Raw genomic sequence first — 18549 nt, 5'->3', positions numbered from 1 at the left:
TGCCCCAAAAAATGCACCCCATCCATTGCATATGTCATGTTTATTATAGACATTATCCCAAGTTCTTTACAGTACGTGTTTAGCCAGCAAATTACACCACTTGCCAAAGATCCATCCACTGCCTTCTCTTGCAGGTAAAATGCTACGTGGCTATAACTGGGATCCCCCTCCTTTGCCGCGGTTAACTTAATGGCTGTCCTGTATTTTGTAAGAAAGTTCTGTCTCCCATGTTAGTATCACAGAGGCAGCTGATGAGGTTATTCCCGTTACAAGATATGTAATGGGGTCTATATCATTCAGGAGACACACGCCCTCAATCTAACCGTCTTCTCTGTCATACAAACTGTGCTATATACATAATTAATTTCAGAGATCCTGATAATGAGTATATCCATAACTATTTGTATAGAAGTTTGTCGCCAGGACCTCCAAGAGAAATTTTTGCAAGGCCGAGCAAGACTGCTTTGGGGCCCCTGGGGGCCTAAGTGGATTTTACATAATTATTTTTCTAAATAAACTAAAAATAGTTGAAATTACCAAAAAAATCAAATGTAAAAATAAAAATAAAGGTCTGTGGCTATGGGGCCCCTTCAGAGATTCACAGCCGGGCCCCGGGCCACTGTACCAGCCGGGCCCCGGGCCACTGTACCGGCCGGGCCCCGGGCCACTGTACCGCCCGGGCCACTGTACCGGCCGGGCCCCGGGCCACTGTACCGGCCGGGCCCCGGGCCACTGTACCGGCACAACCCCTCCCCCCCTCTCATAGACCTTGTGTGGCACCTACTGTATCTCCTTGGTGACTACCGTACACTCACCCTAGAGTACAGTAGAGAGACTTGCTGCCTTCAAGACTGCTTCCTCAACCTTACTCATCTCATCTTTCACCCTGTTCTTCAAACCACCTTCCATTATTTGTCTAAATCAATTTTCAGTTTCTTATTCTCCTCTTTGAGAATTAGAACCTCATCTTTTTAGAAATCTTGCTAACCTATCTCATTAAGAAATTTTGATTCTTATGTAATACATTTCGTCAGTGTATTAAGCAAGCCATGTCAGTAAAGTAATATATTCTGTAACTATTCGGATTTCCCAAGTAAGAACTTGGCTACAAGAGAGGACTAGCGGCACGACTGCCAAATTTAAGGGTAACTTTCAAGAACACCAATAAGGTGGCATTCACGACCATATGAACGGCATATGTCAGGCCCATCTTGGAGTATGCAGCGCCAGCATGGAGCCCGCATCTGGTTAAGCATGTAAAGAAAGTGGATAAAGTGCAAAGGTTTGTAACGAAACTAGTCCCAGAGCTGAGAGGTATGAACTCTGAAGAGACGCTAGAGGACTTTAATCTGACGATACTAGTGGATAGAAAGACCAGAAATAACATGATTACGACGTGCAAAATACTCGGAGGAATTGACAGGGTGGACAAGGAGACTCTGTTGGAGAGGCGGGTCTCAGGTGCACAAGGTCACAGCTAGACGAGACACGTGGATGTTAGGAAATATTTCTTCAACCTTAGAGTGGCCAGGAGGTAGAACCACATAAACATCGAAGTGATATAGAGGCAGAATCCACATATAGCTTTAAGAATAGGTATGGCAGGGCTCACAGAACCAGGAGGGTGAAACCAGTAGTGGCCAGCAGAGAGGCGGGGGCCAGGAGCTGAGGCTTGAACCCCGCAAAAACAACTAGGTGAGTACATAAGTCACCTGCTTAAGTGTTGGGCCTGTGCACCGTCTGCTTGACTCTTGACATACAGCTGGCTCTGCAGCTCATAGATAAGACATATGTGCAACAGTTAGGTATCTTTTTTCCGAAATGTTTTACCTTCAAAGGAGACAGAAGAATTTTAACTTCACGTCTGTGGCCGTTTCATGTATGTATCATGTTTTTACAGTGACCGGCTGCCTTACGGGAAGTTTGTTGACAGTTTAGTGAGTGTTTTTAACTAAAACTGGTTAATTTAACTTAAAAGTGTTCTTGTATAGTTCTGTATTGAGTTATCGTCGTCAAGAGTGACAAGTGATCTACCTGGCGAGGGCTCTCATGTACCACAGCTTGTAAGATCTGAAGGTTTGTGAATTGTTTCTGCCAGGGTGTTGTGACTTTTATGTTACAGCCAGGGTACTGTTCCTTGTATGTTACAGCCAGGGTACTGTGCCTTGTATGTTACAGCCGGGGTACTGTGCCTTGTATGTTACAGCCAGGGTACTGTTCCTTGTATGTTACAGCCAGGGTACTGTTCCTTGTATGTTACAGCCAGGGTACTGTTCCTTGTATGTTACAGCCAGGGTACTGTGCCTTGTATGTTACAGCCATGGTACTGTGCCTTGTATGTTACAGCCAGGGTACTGTGCCTTGTATGTTACAGCCAGGGTACTGTGCCTTGTATGTTACAGCCAGGGTACTGTGCCTTGTATGTTACAGCCAGGGTACTGTGCCTTGTATGTTACAGCCATGGTACTGTGCCTTGTATGTTACAGCCAGGGTACTGTGTTACAGCCAGGGTACTGTATGTTACAGCAAGGGTACTGTGCCTTGTATGTTACAGCCAGGGTACTGTGCCTTGTATGTTACAGCCAGGGTACTGTGCCTTGTATGTTACAACCAGGGTACTGTGCCTTGTATGTTACAGCCATGGTACTGTGCCTTGTATGTTACAGCCATGGTACTGTGTCTTGTATGTTACAGCCGGGGTACTGTGCCTTGTATGTTACAGCCAGGGTACTGTGCCTTGTATGTTACAGCCAGGGTACTGTGCCTTGTATGTTACAGCCAGGGTACTGTTCCTTGTATGTTACAGCCAGGGTACTGTGCCTTGTATGTTACAGCCAGGGTACTGTGCCTTGTATGTTACAGCCAGGGTACTGTGCCTTGTATGTTACAGCCAGGGTACTGTTCCTTGTATGTTACAGCCAGGGTACTGTGCCTTGTATGTTACAGCCAGAGTACTGTGCCTTGTATGTTACAGCCAGGGTACTGTGCCTTGTATGTTACAGCCAGAGTACTGTTCCTTGTATGTTACAGCCAGGGTACTGTGCCTTTTTTATTACAGCCAGGGTACTGTTCCTTGTATGTTACAGCCAGGGTACTGTGCCTTGTTTGTTACAGCCAGGGTACTGTGCCTTGTATGTTACAGCCAGGGTACTGTGCCTTGTATGTTACAGCCAGGGTACTGTGCCTTGTATGTTACAGCCAGGGTACTGTGCCTTGTTTGTTACAGCCAGGGTACTGTGCCTTGTATGTTACAGCCAGGGTACTGTGCCTTGTATGTTACAGCCAGGGTACTGTGCCTTGTTTGTTACAGCCAGGGTACTGTGCCTTGTATGTTACAGCCAGGGTACTGTGCCTTGTATGTTACAGCCAGGGTACTGTGCCTTGTGCCTTGTATGTTACAGCCAGGGTACTGTGCCTTGTATGTTACAGCCAGGGTACTGTGCCTTGTATGTTACAGCCAGGGTACTGTTCCTTGTATGTTACAGCCAGGGTACTGTGCCTTGTATGTTACAGCCAGGGTACTGTGTATGTTACAGCCAGGGTACTGTATGTTACAGCCAGGGTACTGTGATTTGTATGTTACAGCCAGGGTACTGTGCCTTGTATGTTACAGCCAGGGTACTGTGCCTTGTATGTTACAGCCAGGGTACTGTGCCTTGTATGTTACAGCCAGGGTACTGTGCCTTGTATGTTACAGCCAGGGTACTGTGCCTTGTATGTTACAGCCAGGGTACTGTGCCTTGTATGTTACAGCCAGGGTACTGTGCCTTGTATGTTACAGCCAGGGTACTGTGCCTTGTATGTTACAGCCAGGGTACTGTGCCTTGTATGTTACAGCCAGGGTACTGTGCCTGGTATGTTACAGCCAGGGTACTGTACTGTGCCTCGTATGTCACAGCCAGGGTACTGTGCCTTGTATGTTACAGCCAGGGTACTGTGCCTTGTATGTTACAGCCAGGGTACTGTGCCTTGTATGTTACAGCCAGGGTACTGTGCCTTGTATGTTACAGCCAGGGTACTGTGCCTTGTATGTTACAGCCAGGGTACTGTGCCTTGTATGTTACAGCCAGGGTACTGTGCCTTGTATGTTACAGCCAGGGTACTGTGCCTTGTATGTTACAGCCAGGGTACTGTGCCTTGTATGTTACAGCCAGGGTACTGTGCCTTGTATGTTACAGCCAGGGTACTGTGCCTTGTATGTTACAGCCAGGGTACTGTGCCTTGTATGTTACAGCCAGGGTACTGTGCCTTGTATGTTACAGCCAGGGTACTGTGCCTTGTATGTTACAGCCAGGGTACTGTGCCTTGTATGTTACAGCCAGGGTACTGTGCCTTGTATGTTACAGCCAGGGTACTGTGCCTTGTATGTTACAGCCAGGGTACTGTTCCTTGTATGTTACAGCCAGGGTACTGTTCCTTGTATGTTACAGCCAGGGTACTGTGTATGTTACAGCCAGGGTTGTATGTTACAGCCAGGGTACTGTTCCTTGTATGTTACAGCCAGGGTACTGTGCCTTGTATGTTACAGCCAGGGTACTGTGCCTTGTATGTTACAGCCAGAGTACTGTTCCTTGTATGTTACAGGTACTGTGCCTTGTAGTTACAGCCAGGGTACTGTGCCTTGTATGTTACAGCCAGGGTACTGTGCCTTGTATGTTACAGCCAGGGTACTGTTCCTTGTATGTTACAGCCAGGGTACTGTGCCTTGTATGTTACAGCCAGGGTACTGTGCCTTGTATGTTACAGCCAGGGTACTGTTCCTTGTATGTTACAGCCAGGGTACTGTTCCTTGTATGTTACAGCCAGGGTACTGTTCCTTGTATGTTACAGCCAGAGTACTGTTCCTTGTATGTTACAGCCAGAGTACTGTTCCTTGTATGTTACAGCCAGGGTACTGTTCCTTGTATGTTACAGCCAGGGTACTGTTCCTTGTATGTTACAGCCAGGGTACTGTTCCTTGTATGTTACAGCCAGAGTACTGTTCCTTGTATGTTACAGCCAGAGTACTGTGCCTTGTATGTTACAGCCAGGGTACTGTGCCTTGTATGTTACAGCCAGAGTACTGTTCCTTGTATGTTACAGCCAGGGTACTGTGCCTTGTATGTTACAGCCAGGGTACTGTGCCTTGTATGTTACAGCCAGAGTACTGTTCCTTGTATGTTACAGCCAGGGTACTGTGCCTTGTATGTTACAGCCAGGGTACTGTTCCTTGTATGTTACAGCCAGCGTACTGTTCCTTGTATGTTACAGCCAGGGTACTGTGCCTTGTATGTTACAGCCAGGGTACTGTTCCTTGTATGTTACAGCCAGGGTACTGTGCCTTGTTTATTACAGCCAGGGTACTGTTCCTTGTATGTTACAGCCAGGGTACTGTGCCTTGTATGTTACAGCCAGGGTACTGTGCCTTGTATGTTACAGCCAGGGTACTGTGCCTTGTATGTTACAGCCAGGGTACTGTGCCTTGTATGTTACAGCCAGGGTACTGTGCCTTGTATGTTACAGCCAGAGTACTGTTCCTTGTATGTTACAGCCAGGGTACTGTGCCTTGTATGTTACAGCCAGGGTACTGTGCCTTGTATGTTACAGCCAGGGTACTGTGCCTTGTATGTTACAGCCAGGGTACTGTTCCTTGTATGTTACAGCCAGGGTACTGTGCCTTGTATGTTACAGCCAGAGTACTGTTCCTTGTATGTTACAGCCAGAGTACTGTTCCTTGTATGTTACAGCCAGAGTACTGTTCCTTGTATGTTACAGCCAGGGTACTGTTCCTTGTATGTTACAGCCAGGGTACTGTTCCTTGTATGTTACAGCCAGGGTACTGTTCCTTGTATGTTACAGCCAGAGTACTGTTCCTTGTATGTTACAGCCAGAGTACTGTTCCTTGTATGTTACAGCCAGGGTACTGTGCCTTTTATGTTACAGCCAGGGTACTGTGCCTTGTATGTTACAGCCAGAGTACTGTTCCTTGTATGTTACAGCCAGAGTACTGTTCCTTGTATGTTACAGCCAGGGTACTGTGCCTTGTATGTTACAGCCAGGGTACTGTGCCTTGTATGTTACAGCCAGAGTACTGTTCCTTGTTAAGGTGATCAGGATAAAAAATTAGGTAATAAAAGACTGGATATCTACAGGGAGGGGGTATGTAGGAAGTTCATGTATTCAGATATTTGGGGGCGGACTTGTCAGCAGGTGGATCTGTGAAAGACAGGTGAATCGTAAAATTGATGAGGGGAAGAAGGTGAGTGATATACTGTGGAGTGTGTGGAGACAAAGAACGTTATCCATGGAAGCAAAGAGGGGAATGTATGAGAGTATAGTTATACCAACGCTCTTATATGGGTGTGAAGCATGGGCGGTGAATGTTGTAACCAGGAGAAAGCTGTAGGCAGTGGAGATGTCATGTCTGAGGGCAGTGTGGACTGTGGTTACTAAAAGTATTATCCAGAGGGATGGAGAGGGGTTGCTGAGGTGGTTCAGACATGTGGAGAGGATGGAACGAATTAGAATGACTGGGAGAGCGTATAAATCTGTAGTGGAAGGAAGGTTGAGTAGGGGTCGCCCTAGGAAAGGTTGGAGGGAGGGGATAAATTAAGTTTTGTGTGCAAGGGGCTTGGACTTCCAGCAAGCGTGTGTGAGCGTGTTAGGAGCAAGCGGAGACAAATAGTTTTGATGGCATGATGTGCTGTTGGAGTGTGAACCAAGTAACATTTATGAAGGGATTCAGGAAAACCAGTTAGCCGGACTTCAGTCCTGGAGGTTGGAAGTACAGTGCCTGTGATTTGAAGGAGGTATGTTGATATGTTGCAGTGTTTTAACAGTGTAAGCATGCCTCTGGCAAGACAGTGTTGTAGTGAATGATGATGAAGGTCACCCTACCTTGGTGGGAAATGGCCGATGTGTCAATAAAAAACATGTCACAGACAGGGTATTGTGACTTGTTACAGCCAGGGTATTGTAACTTGTATGTTATAACCAGGGTATTGTAAATTGTAACTCACAAGTTGTGATTTATTTGTGAAATGTTTGCCGTTACAAGCCTCAACCTGCTTCACCTGTCAGAGGGCCCTCCTTACAGCTTCTATCTCTCGTGTAATGTATTACTCCTGTCACCTCCATACTCCCACACTTTCTCACGGGCACGGCGTGTCTTGCTCCTGCAGCCAAGAATAGCAATAATAATAACAATCGTGATAATAATGAGGTATATTTATTATATCTGACTTAGCACGTGAAATTATATTTGATTATTATAGAGGTATTTTGTAATTTATTCTCTCTTGGTGCGGTTCTTAATTGTTAGTTGAGACTGATAGTGTTGTAACTGCCACGGGTGCCAGCCCTCTTCTTGGTGCCGGCGATGACTGCCAACCTGGCATGCAACCAGGCGCTCATTCAACCATTCAGTCGTCTGTTCAGTCCTTCATTCAACCATTCTGTTATCTATTCAGTAATTAACCATCCACCCACTCATTCAATCATCCATACATTCATTCAACCATCCAGTCATTCATACCAGCTCTGGGGAAGCTCTGTCTTATTCAATTATCCTTTCATTCAGCTAGCCAGCCATTCCATCATCCAGCTGTTCAACCATTCATTAAGTCATTCATCCGGTTACTCATATGTTTTACAAGTCAGCTGTTTAACTTGCAAGTGATTCAACAACTTATTCAGCCAGCAACCATGTAACCAGTCAACCAAGCCACCATGTAACAAGTCAGCCAGCAACCATGTAACCAGTCAACCAAGCCACCATGTAACCAGTCAGCCAGCAACCATGTAACCAGTCAACCAAGCAACCATGTAACAAGTCAGCCAGCAACCATGTAACCAGTCAACCAAGCAACCATGTAACAAGTCAGCCAGCAACCATGTAACCAGTCAACCAAGCAACCATGTAACAAGTCAGCCAGCAACCATGTAAGCAGTCAGCCAGCAACCATGTAACCAGTCAGCCAGCAACCATGTAACCAGTCAACCAAACCACCATGTAACCAGTCAACCAGTAACCATGTAACAAGTCAACCAAGCCACCATATAACCACTCAGCCAGCAACCATGTAACCAGTCAGCCAAGTCACTATATAACCATTCAGCCAGCAACAATGTAACCAGTCAACCAAGCCACCATATAACCGTCAGCCAGCAACCACGTAACCAGTCAACCAAGCCACCATATAACCAGTCAGCCAGCAACCATGTAACCAGTCAACCAAGCCACCATGTAACCAGTCAGCCAGCCAGCAACCATGTAACCAGTCAACCAAGCCACCATGTAACTGGTCAGCCATCAACCATGTAACCAGTCAACCAAGCCACCATGTAACCAGTCAGCCAGCAACCATGTAACCAGTCAACCAAGCCACCATATATCCAGTCAGCCAGCAACCATGTAACCAGTCAACCAAGCCACCATGTAACCAGTCAGCCAGCAACCATGTAACCAGTCAACCAAGCCACCATGTAACCAGTCAGCCAGCAACCATGTAACCAGTCAACCAAGCCACCATGTAACCAGTTAACCAAGCCACCATGTAACCAGTCAGCCAGAAACCATGTAACCAGTCAACCAAGCCACCATGTAACCAGTCAACCAAGCCACCATGTAACCAGTCAGCCAGCAACCATGTAACCAGTAAACGAAGCCACCATGTAACTAGTCAGCCAGTAACCATGTAACCAGTCAACCAAGCCACGATGTAACCAGTCAGCCAGCCAGCAACCATGTAACCAGTCAACCAAGCCACCATGTAACCAGTCAGCCAGCAACCATGTAACCTGTCAACCAAGCCACCATGTAACCAGTCAACCAGTAACCATGTAACCAGTCAACCAAGCCACCATATAACCAGTTAGCCAGCAACCATGTAACCAGTCAACCAAGTCACTATATAACCAGTCAGCCAGCAACCATGTAACCAGTCAACCAAGCCACCATGTAACCGTCAGCCAGCAACCATGTAACCAGTCAACCAAGCCACCATGTAACCAGTCAGCCAGCCAGCAACCATGTAACCAGTCAACCAAGCCACCATGTAACTGGTCAGCCAGCAACCATGTAACCAGTCAACCAAGCCACCATGTAACCAGTCAGCCAGCAACCATGTAACCAGTCAACCAAGCCACCATATATCCAGTCAGCCAGCAACCATGTAACCAGTCAACCAAGCCACCATGTAACCAGTCAGCCAGCAACCATGTAACCAGTCAACCAAGCCACCATGTAACCAGTCAGCCAGCAACCATGTAACCAGTCAACCAAGCCATCATGTAACCAGATAACCAAGCCACCATGTAACTCAGCCAGAAACCATGTAACCAGTCAACCAAGCCACCATGTAACCAGTCAACCAAGCCACCATGTAACCAGTCAACCAAGCCACCATGTAACCAGTCAGCCAGCAATCATGTAACCAGTAAACGAAGCCACTATGTAACCAGTCAGCCAGCAACCATGTAACCAGTCAACCAAGCCACCATATAACCAGTCAGCCAGCAACCATGTAACCAATCAACCAAGCCACCATGTAACCAGTCAGCCAGCAACCATGTAACCAGCCAACCAAGCCACCATGTAACCAGTCAGCCAGCCAGCAACCATGTAACCAGTCAACCAAGCCACCATGTAACTGGTCAGCCAGCACCCATGTAACCAGTCAACCAAGCCACCATGTAACCAGTCAGCCAGCAACCATGTAACCAGTCAACCAAGCCACCATATATCCAGTCAGCCAGCAACCATGTAACCAGTCAACCAAGCCACCATATATCCAGTCAGCCAGCAACCATGTAACCAGTCAACCAAGCCACCATATAACCAGTCAGCCAGCAACCATGTAACCAGTCAACCAAGCCACCATGTAACCAGTCAGCCAGCAACCATGTAACCAGTCAACCAAGCCACCATGTAACCAGATAACCAAGCCACCATGTAACCAGTCAGCCAGAAACCATGTAACCAGTCAACCAAGCCACCATGTAACCAGTCAACCAAGCCACCATGTAACCAGTCAGGCAGCAACCATGTAACCAGTAAACGAAGCCACTATGTAACCAGTCAGCCAGCAACCATGTAACCAGTCAACCAAGCCACCATATAACCAGTCAGCCAGCAACCATGTAACCAATCAACCAAGCCACCATGTAACCAGTCAGCCAGCAACCATGTAACCAGCCAACCAAGCCACCATATAACCAGTCAGCGAGCAACCATGTAACCAGTCAACCAAGCCACCATGTAACCAGTCAACCAGTAACCATGTAACCAGTCAACCAAGCCACCATGTAACCAGTCAGCCAGCAACCATGTAACCAGTCAACCAAGCCACCATGTAACCAGTCAGCCAGCAACCATGTAACCAGTCAACCAACCCACCATGTAACCAGTCAGCCAGCAACCATGTAACCAGTCAACCAAGCCACCATGTAACCAGTCAGCCAGCAACCATTTAACCAGTCAACCAAGCCACGATGTAACCAGTCAGCCAGTAACCATGTAACCAGTCAACCAAGCCACCATGTAACCAGTCATCCAGCAACCATGTAACCAGTCATCCAAGCCACCATGTAACCAGTCAGCCAGCAACCATGTAACCAGTCAGCCAGCAACCATGTAACCAGTCAACCAAGCTACCATGTAACCAGTCAGCCAACAACCATGTAACCAGCCAACCAAGCCACCATGTAACCAGTCAAAGAACCGCGTAACCAGTCAACCAAGCCACCATGTAACCAGTCAGCCAGCAACCATGTAACAAGTCAACCAAGCCAGCATGTAACCAGTCAGCCAACGACCATGTAACCAATCAACCAAGCCATCATGTAACCAGCCAGCCAGCAACCTTGTAACCATTCAACCAAGCCACCATATAACCAGTCAGCAAGCAACCATGTAACCAGTCAACCAAGCCACCAGGTAACCAGTCAGCCAGCTACCATGTAACCAGTCAACCAAGCCACCATGTAACCAGTTAACCAAGCCACCATGTAACCAGTCAGCCAGCAACCATGTAACCAGTCAGCCAGCTACCGTGTAACCAGTCAACCAAGCCACCATGTAACCAGTTAACCAAGCCACCATGTAACCAGTCAGCCAGCAACCATGTAACCAGTCAACCAAGCCACCATGTAACCAGTCAACCAAGCCACCATGTAACCAGTCAACCAAGCCACCATGTAACCAGTCAACCAAGCCACCATGTAACCAGTCAACCAAGCCACCATGTAACCAGCCAGGCAGCAACCATGTAACCAGTCAACCAAGCCACCATGTAACCAGCCAGCCAGCAACCATGTAACCTGTCAACCAAGCCACCATGTAACCAGTCAACCAAGCCACCATGTAACCTGTCAACCAAGCCACCATGTAACCTGTCAACCAAGCCACCATGTAACCTGTCAACCAAGCCACCATGTAACCTGTCAACCAAGCCACCATGTAACCTGTCAACCAAGCCACCATGTAACCTGTCAACCAAGCCACCATGTAACCTGTCAACCAAGCCACCATGTAACCTGTCAACCAAGCCACCATGTAACCTGTCAACCAAGCCACCATGTAACCTGTCAACCAAGCCACCATATAAGCTGTCAACAAAGCAGTAAGGCAGTGGATGGACTTCAGTTGTTGCCCTCAAGTGTCACTTAAAATGACTGAGATAGTGCAGACGTGGAACTCCTTAACCTTACCTACCCCTTCCCCCCACCCCCCTCGACACACTTCTGTCACCTCTCTCTCCCCTAGACGCGGCTTCCTCCCCCTCCCCTCCCACCTCCCCAAACTCTCTCTCTCCTATACTTTACTGTCCCTATATTTCACACCATACACTTCTCATCCACTTACACTTCACAGTTCTTACACTTCTCATCCACTTACACTTCACAGTTCTTACACTTCTCATCCACTTACACTTCACAGTTCTTACACTTCTCATCCACTTACACTTCACAGTTCTTACACTTCTCATCCACTTACACTTCACAGTTCTTACACTTCTCATGCACTGGGGGGAGAGTCCAGACCCATGTTGTGGGGGAGTCCAGACCCATGTTGTGGGGGAGTTCAGACCCATGTTGTGGGGGAGAGTCCAGACCCATGTTGTGGGGGAGAGTCCAGACCCATGTCGTGGGGGAGAGTCCAGATCCATGTTGTGGGGGAGAGTCCAGACCCATGTTGTGGGGGAGAGTCCAGACCCATGTTGTGGGGGAGAGTCCAGACCCATGTTGTGTGAGAGTGCAGACCCATGTTGTGGGTAGAGTCCAGAACCATGTTGTGGGTAGAGTCCAGACCCATGTTGTGGAGGAGAGTCTATACCCATGTTGTGGCGGAGAGTCCAGACTGCACTCCAGCGTATGCATCACAGCCTGGCTGATCAGGAACTTATGTTACTTCTTGAAGACTACCAGGGGTCTGTTGATATTTGGTTTTGGAATGAAGGGTTTTTGAGAAGTCTTGGTCCCCTTACGCTTATTGAGTTCTCTTAATGTACTTAAAACAACCTTGATTTGTACTTGATGTTTCTATGATGACACTGTTGTGATCCTTCATAGTGATCCTCGCTTCTATGATGACACTGTTGTGATCCTTCATAGTGATCCTGGCTTCTATGATGACACTGTTGCGATCCTTCATAGTGATCCTGGCTTCTGTGATGACACTGTTGTGATCCTTCATCGTGATCCTGGCTTCTATGATGACACTGTTTTGATCCTTCATAGTGATCCTGGCTTCTATGATGACACTGTTGTGATCCTTCATAGTGATCCTGGCTTCTATGATGACAGTGTTGTGATCCTTCATAGTGATCCTGGCTTCTGTGATGACACTGTTGTGATCCTTCATAGTGATCCTGGCTTCTGTGATGACACTGTTGTGATCCTTCATAGTGATCCTGGCTTCTATGATGACAGTGTTGTGATCCTTCATCGTGATCCTGGCTTCTATGATGACACTGTTGTGATCCTTCATAGTGATCCTGGCTTCTATGATGACACTGTTGTGATCCTTCATAGTGATCCTGGCTTCTATGATGACAGTGTTGTGATCCTTCATAGTGATCCTGGCTTCTGTGATGACACTGTTGTGATCCTTCATAGTGATCCTGGCTTCTATGATGACACTGTTGTGATCCTTCATAGTGATCCTGGCTTCTGTGATGACACTGTTGTGATCCTTCATAGTGATCCTGGCTTCTATGATGACACTGTTGTGATCCTTCATAGTAATCCTGGCTTCTGTGATGACACTGTTGTGATCCTTCATAGTGATCCTGGCTTCTATGATGACACTGTTGTGATCCTTCATAGTGATCCTGGCTTCTGTGATGACACTGTTGTGATCCTTCATAGTGATCCTGGCTTCTGTGATGACACTGTTGTGATCCTTCATAGTGATCCTGGCTTCTATGATGACGCTGTTGTGATCCTTCATAGTGATCCTGGCTTCTATGATGACACTGTTGTGATCCTTCATAGTGATCCTGGCTTCTGTGATGACACTGTTGTGATCCTTCATAGTGATCCTGGCTTCTATGATGACACTGTTGTGATCCTTCATAGTGATCCTGGCTTCTGTGATGACACTTGTGATCCTTCATAGTGATCCTGGCTTCTGTGATGACACTGTTGTGATCCTTCATAGTGATCCTGGCTTCTATGATGACAGTGTTGTGATCCTTCATAGTGATCCTCACTTCTGTGATGACACTGTTGTGATCCTTCATAGTGATCCTGGTTTCTATGATGACACTGTTGTGATCCTTCATAGTGATCCTGGCTTCTATGATGACACTGTTGTGATCCTTCATAGTGATCCTGGCTTCTGTGATGACACTGTTGTGATCCTTCATAGTGATCCTGGCTTCTATGATGACACTGTTGTGATCCTTCATAGTGATCCTGGCTTCTATGATGACACTGTTGCGATCCTTCATAGTGATCCTGGCTTCTATGATGACACTGTTGTGATCCTTCATAGTGATCCTGGCTTCTGTGATGACACTGTTGTGATCCTTCATAGTGATCCTGGCTTCTATGATGACACTGTTGTGATCCTTCATAGTGATCCTGGCTTCTATGATGACAGTGTTGTGATCCTTCATAGTGATCCTGGCTTCTATGATGACACTGTTGTGATCCTTCATAGTGATCCTGGCTTCTGTGATGACACTGTTGTGATCCTTCATAGTGATCCTGGCTTCTATGATGACACTGTTGTGATCCTTCATAGTGATCCTGGCTTCTGTGATGACACTGTTGTGATCCTTCATAGTGATCCTGGCTTCTATGATGACACTGTTGTGATCCTTCATAGTGATCCTGGCTTCTATGATGACACTGTTGTGATCCTTCATAGTGATCCTGGCTTCTATGATGACACTGTTGTGATCCTTCATAGTGATCCTGGCTTCTATGATGACACTGTTGTGATCCTTCATAGTGATCCTGGCTTCTGTGATGACACTGTTGTGATCCTTCATAGTGATCCTCGCTTCTGTGATGACACTGTTGTGATCCTTCATAGTGATCCTGGCTTCTATGATGACACTGTTGTGATCCTTCATAGTGATCCTCGCTTCTGTGATGACACTGTTGTGATCCTTCATAGTGATCCTGGCTTCTGTGATGACACTTGTGATCCTTCATAGTGATCCTGGCTTCTGTGATGACACTGTTGTGATCCTTCATAGTGATCCTGGCTTCTATGATGACAGTGTTGTGATCCTTCATAGTGATCCTCGCTTCTGTGATGACACTGTTGTGATCCTTCATAGTGATCCTGGCTTCTATGATGACACTGTTGTGATCCTTCATAGTGATCCTCGCTTCTGTGATGACACTTGTGATCCTTCATAGTGATCCTGGCTTCTATGATGACACTGTTGTGATCCTTCATCGTGATCCTCGCTTCTGTGATGACACTTGTGATCCTTCATAGTGATCCTGGCTTCTGTGATGACACTGTTGTGATCCTTTATAGTGATCCTGGCTTCTGTGATGACACTGTTGTGATCCTTCATAGTGATCCTGGCTTCTATGATGACACTGTTGTGATCCTTCATAGTGATCCTGGCTTCTGTGATGACACTGTTGTGATCCTTCATAGTGATCCTGGCTTCTATGATGACACTGTTGTGATCCTTCATAGTGATCCTGGCTTCTGTGATGACACTGTTGTGATCCTTCATAGTGATCCTGGCTTCTATGATGACACTGTTGCGATCCTTCATAGTGATCCTGGCTTCTGTGATGACACTGTTGTGATCCTTCATCGTGATCCTGGCTTCTATGATGACACTGTTGTGATCCTTCATAGTGATCCTGGCTTCTATGATGACACTGTTGTGATCCTTCATAGTGATCCTGGCTTCTATGATGACACTGTTGTGATCCTTCATAGTGATCCTGGCTTCTGTGATGACACTGTTGTGATCCTTCATAGTGATCCTGGCTTCTATGATGACACTGTTGTGATCCTTCATAGTGATCCTGGCTTCTATGATGACACTGTTGCGATCCTTCATAGTGATCCTGGCTTCTATGATGACACTGTTGTGATCCTTCATAGTGATCCTGGCTTCTATGATGACACTGTTGTGATCCTTCATAGTGATCCTGGCTTCTATGATGACACTGTTGTGATCCTTCATAGTGATCCTGGCTTCTATGATGACACTGTTGTGATCCTTCATAGTGATCCTGGCTTCTATGATGACAGTGTTGTGATCCTTCATAGTGATCCTGGCTTCTATGATGACACTGTTGTGATCCTTCATAGTGATCCTGGCTTCTATGATGACACTGTTGCGATCCTTCATAGTGATCCTGGCTTCTGTGATGACACTGTTGTGATCCTTCATCGTGATTCTCGCTTCTGTGATGACACTGTTGTGATCCTTTAAAGTGATCCTCGCTTCTGTGATGACACTGTTGTGATCCTTCACAGTGATCCTGGCTTCTGTGATGACACTGTTGTGATCCTTCACAGTGATCCTGGCTTCTGTGATGACACTGTTGTGATCCTTTAAAGTGATCCTCGCTTCTGTGATGACACTGTTGTGATCCTTCACAGTGATCCTGGCTTCTGTGATGACACTGTTGTGATCCTTCACAGTGATCCTGGCTTCTGTGATGACACTGTTGTGATCCTTTAAAGTGATCCTCGCTTCTGTGATGACACTGTTGTGATCCTTCACAGTGATCCTGGCTTCTGTGATGACACTGTTGTGATCCTTTAAAGTGATCCTTGCGGTTGTGATGACAATGTTGTGATCCCTCGTAGTGATCCTCTAAGTCTAAGTTTTCCTCTGAGCCAGAATCATTGGAGTGTGAAAATGATAGGTGAGGTGACTGGGTCGACGGTGCCTCTAGTGCAGCAGGTATACTGCTCAACACTACGATGGTGCCTCTAGTGCAGCAGGTATACTGCTCAACACTACGATGGTGCCTCTAGTGCAGCAGGTATACTGCTCAACACTACGATGGTGCCTCTAGTGCAGCAGGTATACTGCTCAACACTACGATGGTGCCTCTAGTGCAGCAGGTATACTGCTCAACACTACGATGGTGCCTCTAGTGCAGCAGGTATACTGCTCAACACTACGATGGTGCCTCTAGTGCAGCAGGTATACTGCTCAACACTACGATGGTGCCTCTAGTGCAGCAGGTATACTGCTCAACACTACGATGGTGCCTCTAGTGCAGCAGGTATCCTGCTCAACACTACGATGGTGCCTCTAGTGCAGCAGGTATACTGCTCAACACTACGATGGTGCCTCTAGTGCAGCAGGTATCCTGCTCAACACTACGATGGTGCCTCTAGAGCAGCAGGTATACTGCTCAACACTACGATGGTGCCTCTAGAGCAGCAGGTATACTGCTCAACACTACGATGGTGCCTCTAGAGCAGCATGTATCCTGCTCAACACTACGATGGTGCCTCTAGAGCAGCAGGTATACTGCTCAACACTACGACGGTGCCTCTAGAGCAGCAGGTATTCTGCTCAACACTACGATGGTGCCTCTAGAGCAGCAGGTATACTGCTCAACACTACGATGGTGCCTCTAGAGCAGCAGGTATCCTGCTCAACACTACGATGGTGCCTCTAGAGCAGCAGGTATACTGCTCAACACTACGACGGTGCCTCTAGAGCAGCAGGTATCCTGCTCAACACTACGATGGTGCCTCTAGAGCAGCAGGTATACTGCTCAACACTACGATGGTGCCTCTAGAGCAGCAGGTATACTGCTCAACACTACGATGGTGCCTCTAGAGCAGCAGGTATACTGCTCAACACTACGTTTGGAATGCTGTCTTAAGATGCACATAAGTCTTCTAATAACATGTTCAGTTTTCCACTATAATCTACCTTGTCCTTAATTACTATCACATTTGCTTTTTTTCGTAAGGTGAAGTCCAGGATCTTGACTTAACTCATGGTATAACTTAACAAATGTTTGATGACAGTTGTGTTGTAGAGGTCTGAGCAAAGCTCACACCTCTGCTGTAGAGGTGTGAGCTTTGCTTAGACCTCTACAGTAGAGGTGTGAGCTTTGCTTAGACCTCTACAACAGAGGTGTGAGCTTTGCTTAGACCTCTACAACAGAGGTGTGAGCTTTGCTTAGACCTCTACAACAGAGGTGTGAGCTTTGCTTAGACCTCTACAACAGAGGTGTGAGCTTTGCTTAGACCTGTGTAACACAGTTGTCACCAAACATTTGTTAAGTTATTCCATGAATTAAGTAAAGCTCCTGGACTTCACCTTACGGAAACAGACAAAGCAAATGCGATACTAATTATGGACAAAGTAGAAAATCTTATTGTGGCTAGCTGGTCCAGTGGCTAACGCGACGGTCTGGAGTTCTGAGACTCTCTAACCGCGGGTTCTAACCCCACCCGTGGTATGGTTTGTTTGCAATCGTGTCATTGCAATTTCGTGAGTCAAGGACAAGGTAGATTATAGTGGAAAAATGAACACGTTATTAGAAGATGAAAGATCTTAGGTGCCTCTTAATGTTAGTTTTGTGACACAAACTTATGTACTCACGAATAAATATTCATCCGAGCTAAAGCTGCCTTGTTTTAATTTAATTCTATTTTATGTTTCTATAAAACTTCTGTGGTATCGTCTTGCTTAATAATAAGTTCGGCATCTTGCCACAACCTCCCAGTTTATATTTTGTTGTTGCTCTTGTGAGTTCTGGTAGTTACCTGGAATGCCAGGGGTCAACGCCCCCGCTGTCCGGTCCTCTACCAGGCTTCCCGGGGGATTAAGGCCTGATCAGACAGGCTGTTAGTGCTGGCCGCACATAGTGCGACTTACGATACACAGCCCGGCTCATCGGGCACTGACTTGAAGTGTATGTCCAGTTGTTTCTTGAAGACAACCAGGAGTCTGTTGGTAATTGTGTACGATGGGAAACTGTTGGTTGTCTTGTTTCCTAGTGTTGTCTTGTAGTGTTTAATGTCTTGTTTCTTAGTGTTGTCTTGTAGTGTTTAATGTCTTGTTTCTTAGTGTTGTCTTGTAGTGTTTAATGTCTTGTTTCTTAGTG

General features: G+C 46.7%; 1 protein-coding gene across 4 annotated transcripts in view; it reads left to right on the top strand.

Moving 5' to 3' along the window:
- The window catches only part of Pka-C3 (Protein kinase, cAMP-dependent, catalytic subunit 3), a 383655-nt gene that overhangs the window by 37362 nt on the left and 327744 nt on the right, over nucleotides 1-18549 (top strand). The gene's annotated exons all lie outside the window — the stretch shown is intronic.

This window comes from Cherax quadricarinatus, chromosome 35, assembly GCF_038502225.1.
Source record: "Cherax quadricarinatus isolate ZL_2023a chromosome 35, ASM3850222v1, whole genome shotgun sequence".
NCBI lineage: Eukaryota > Metazoa > Arthropoda > Malacostraca > Decapoda > Parastacidae > Cherax > Cherax quadricarinatus.
This window is presented reverse-complemented; position numbering and strand designations above follow the sequence as displayed.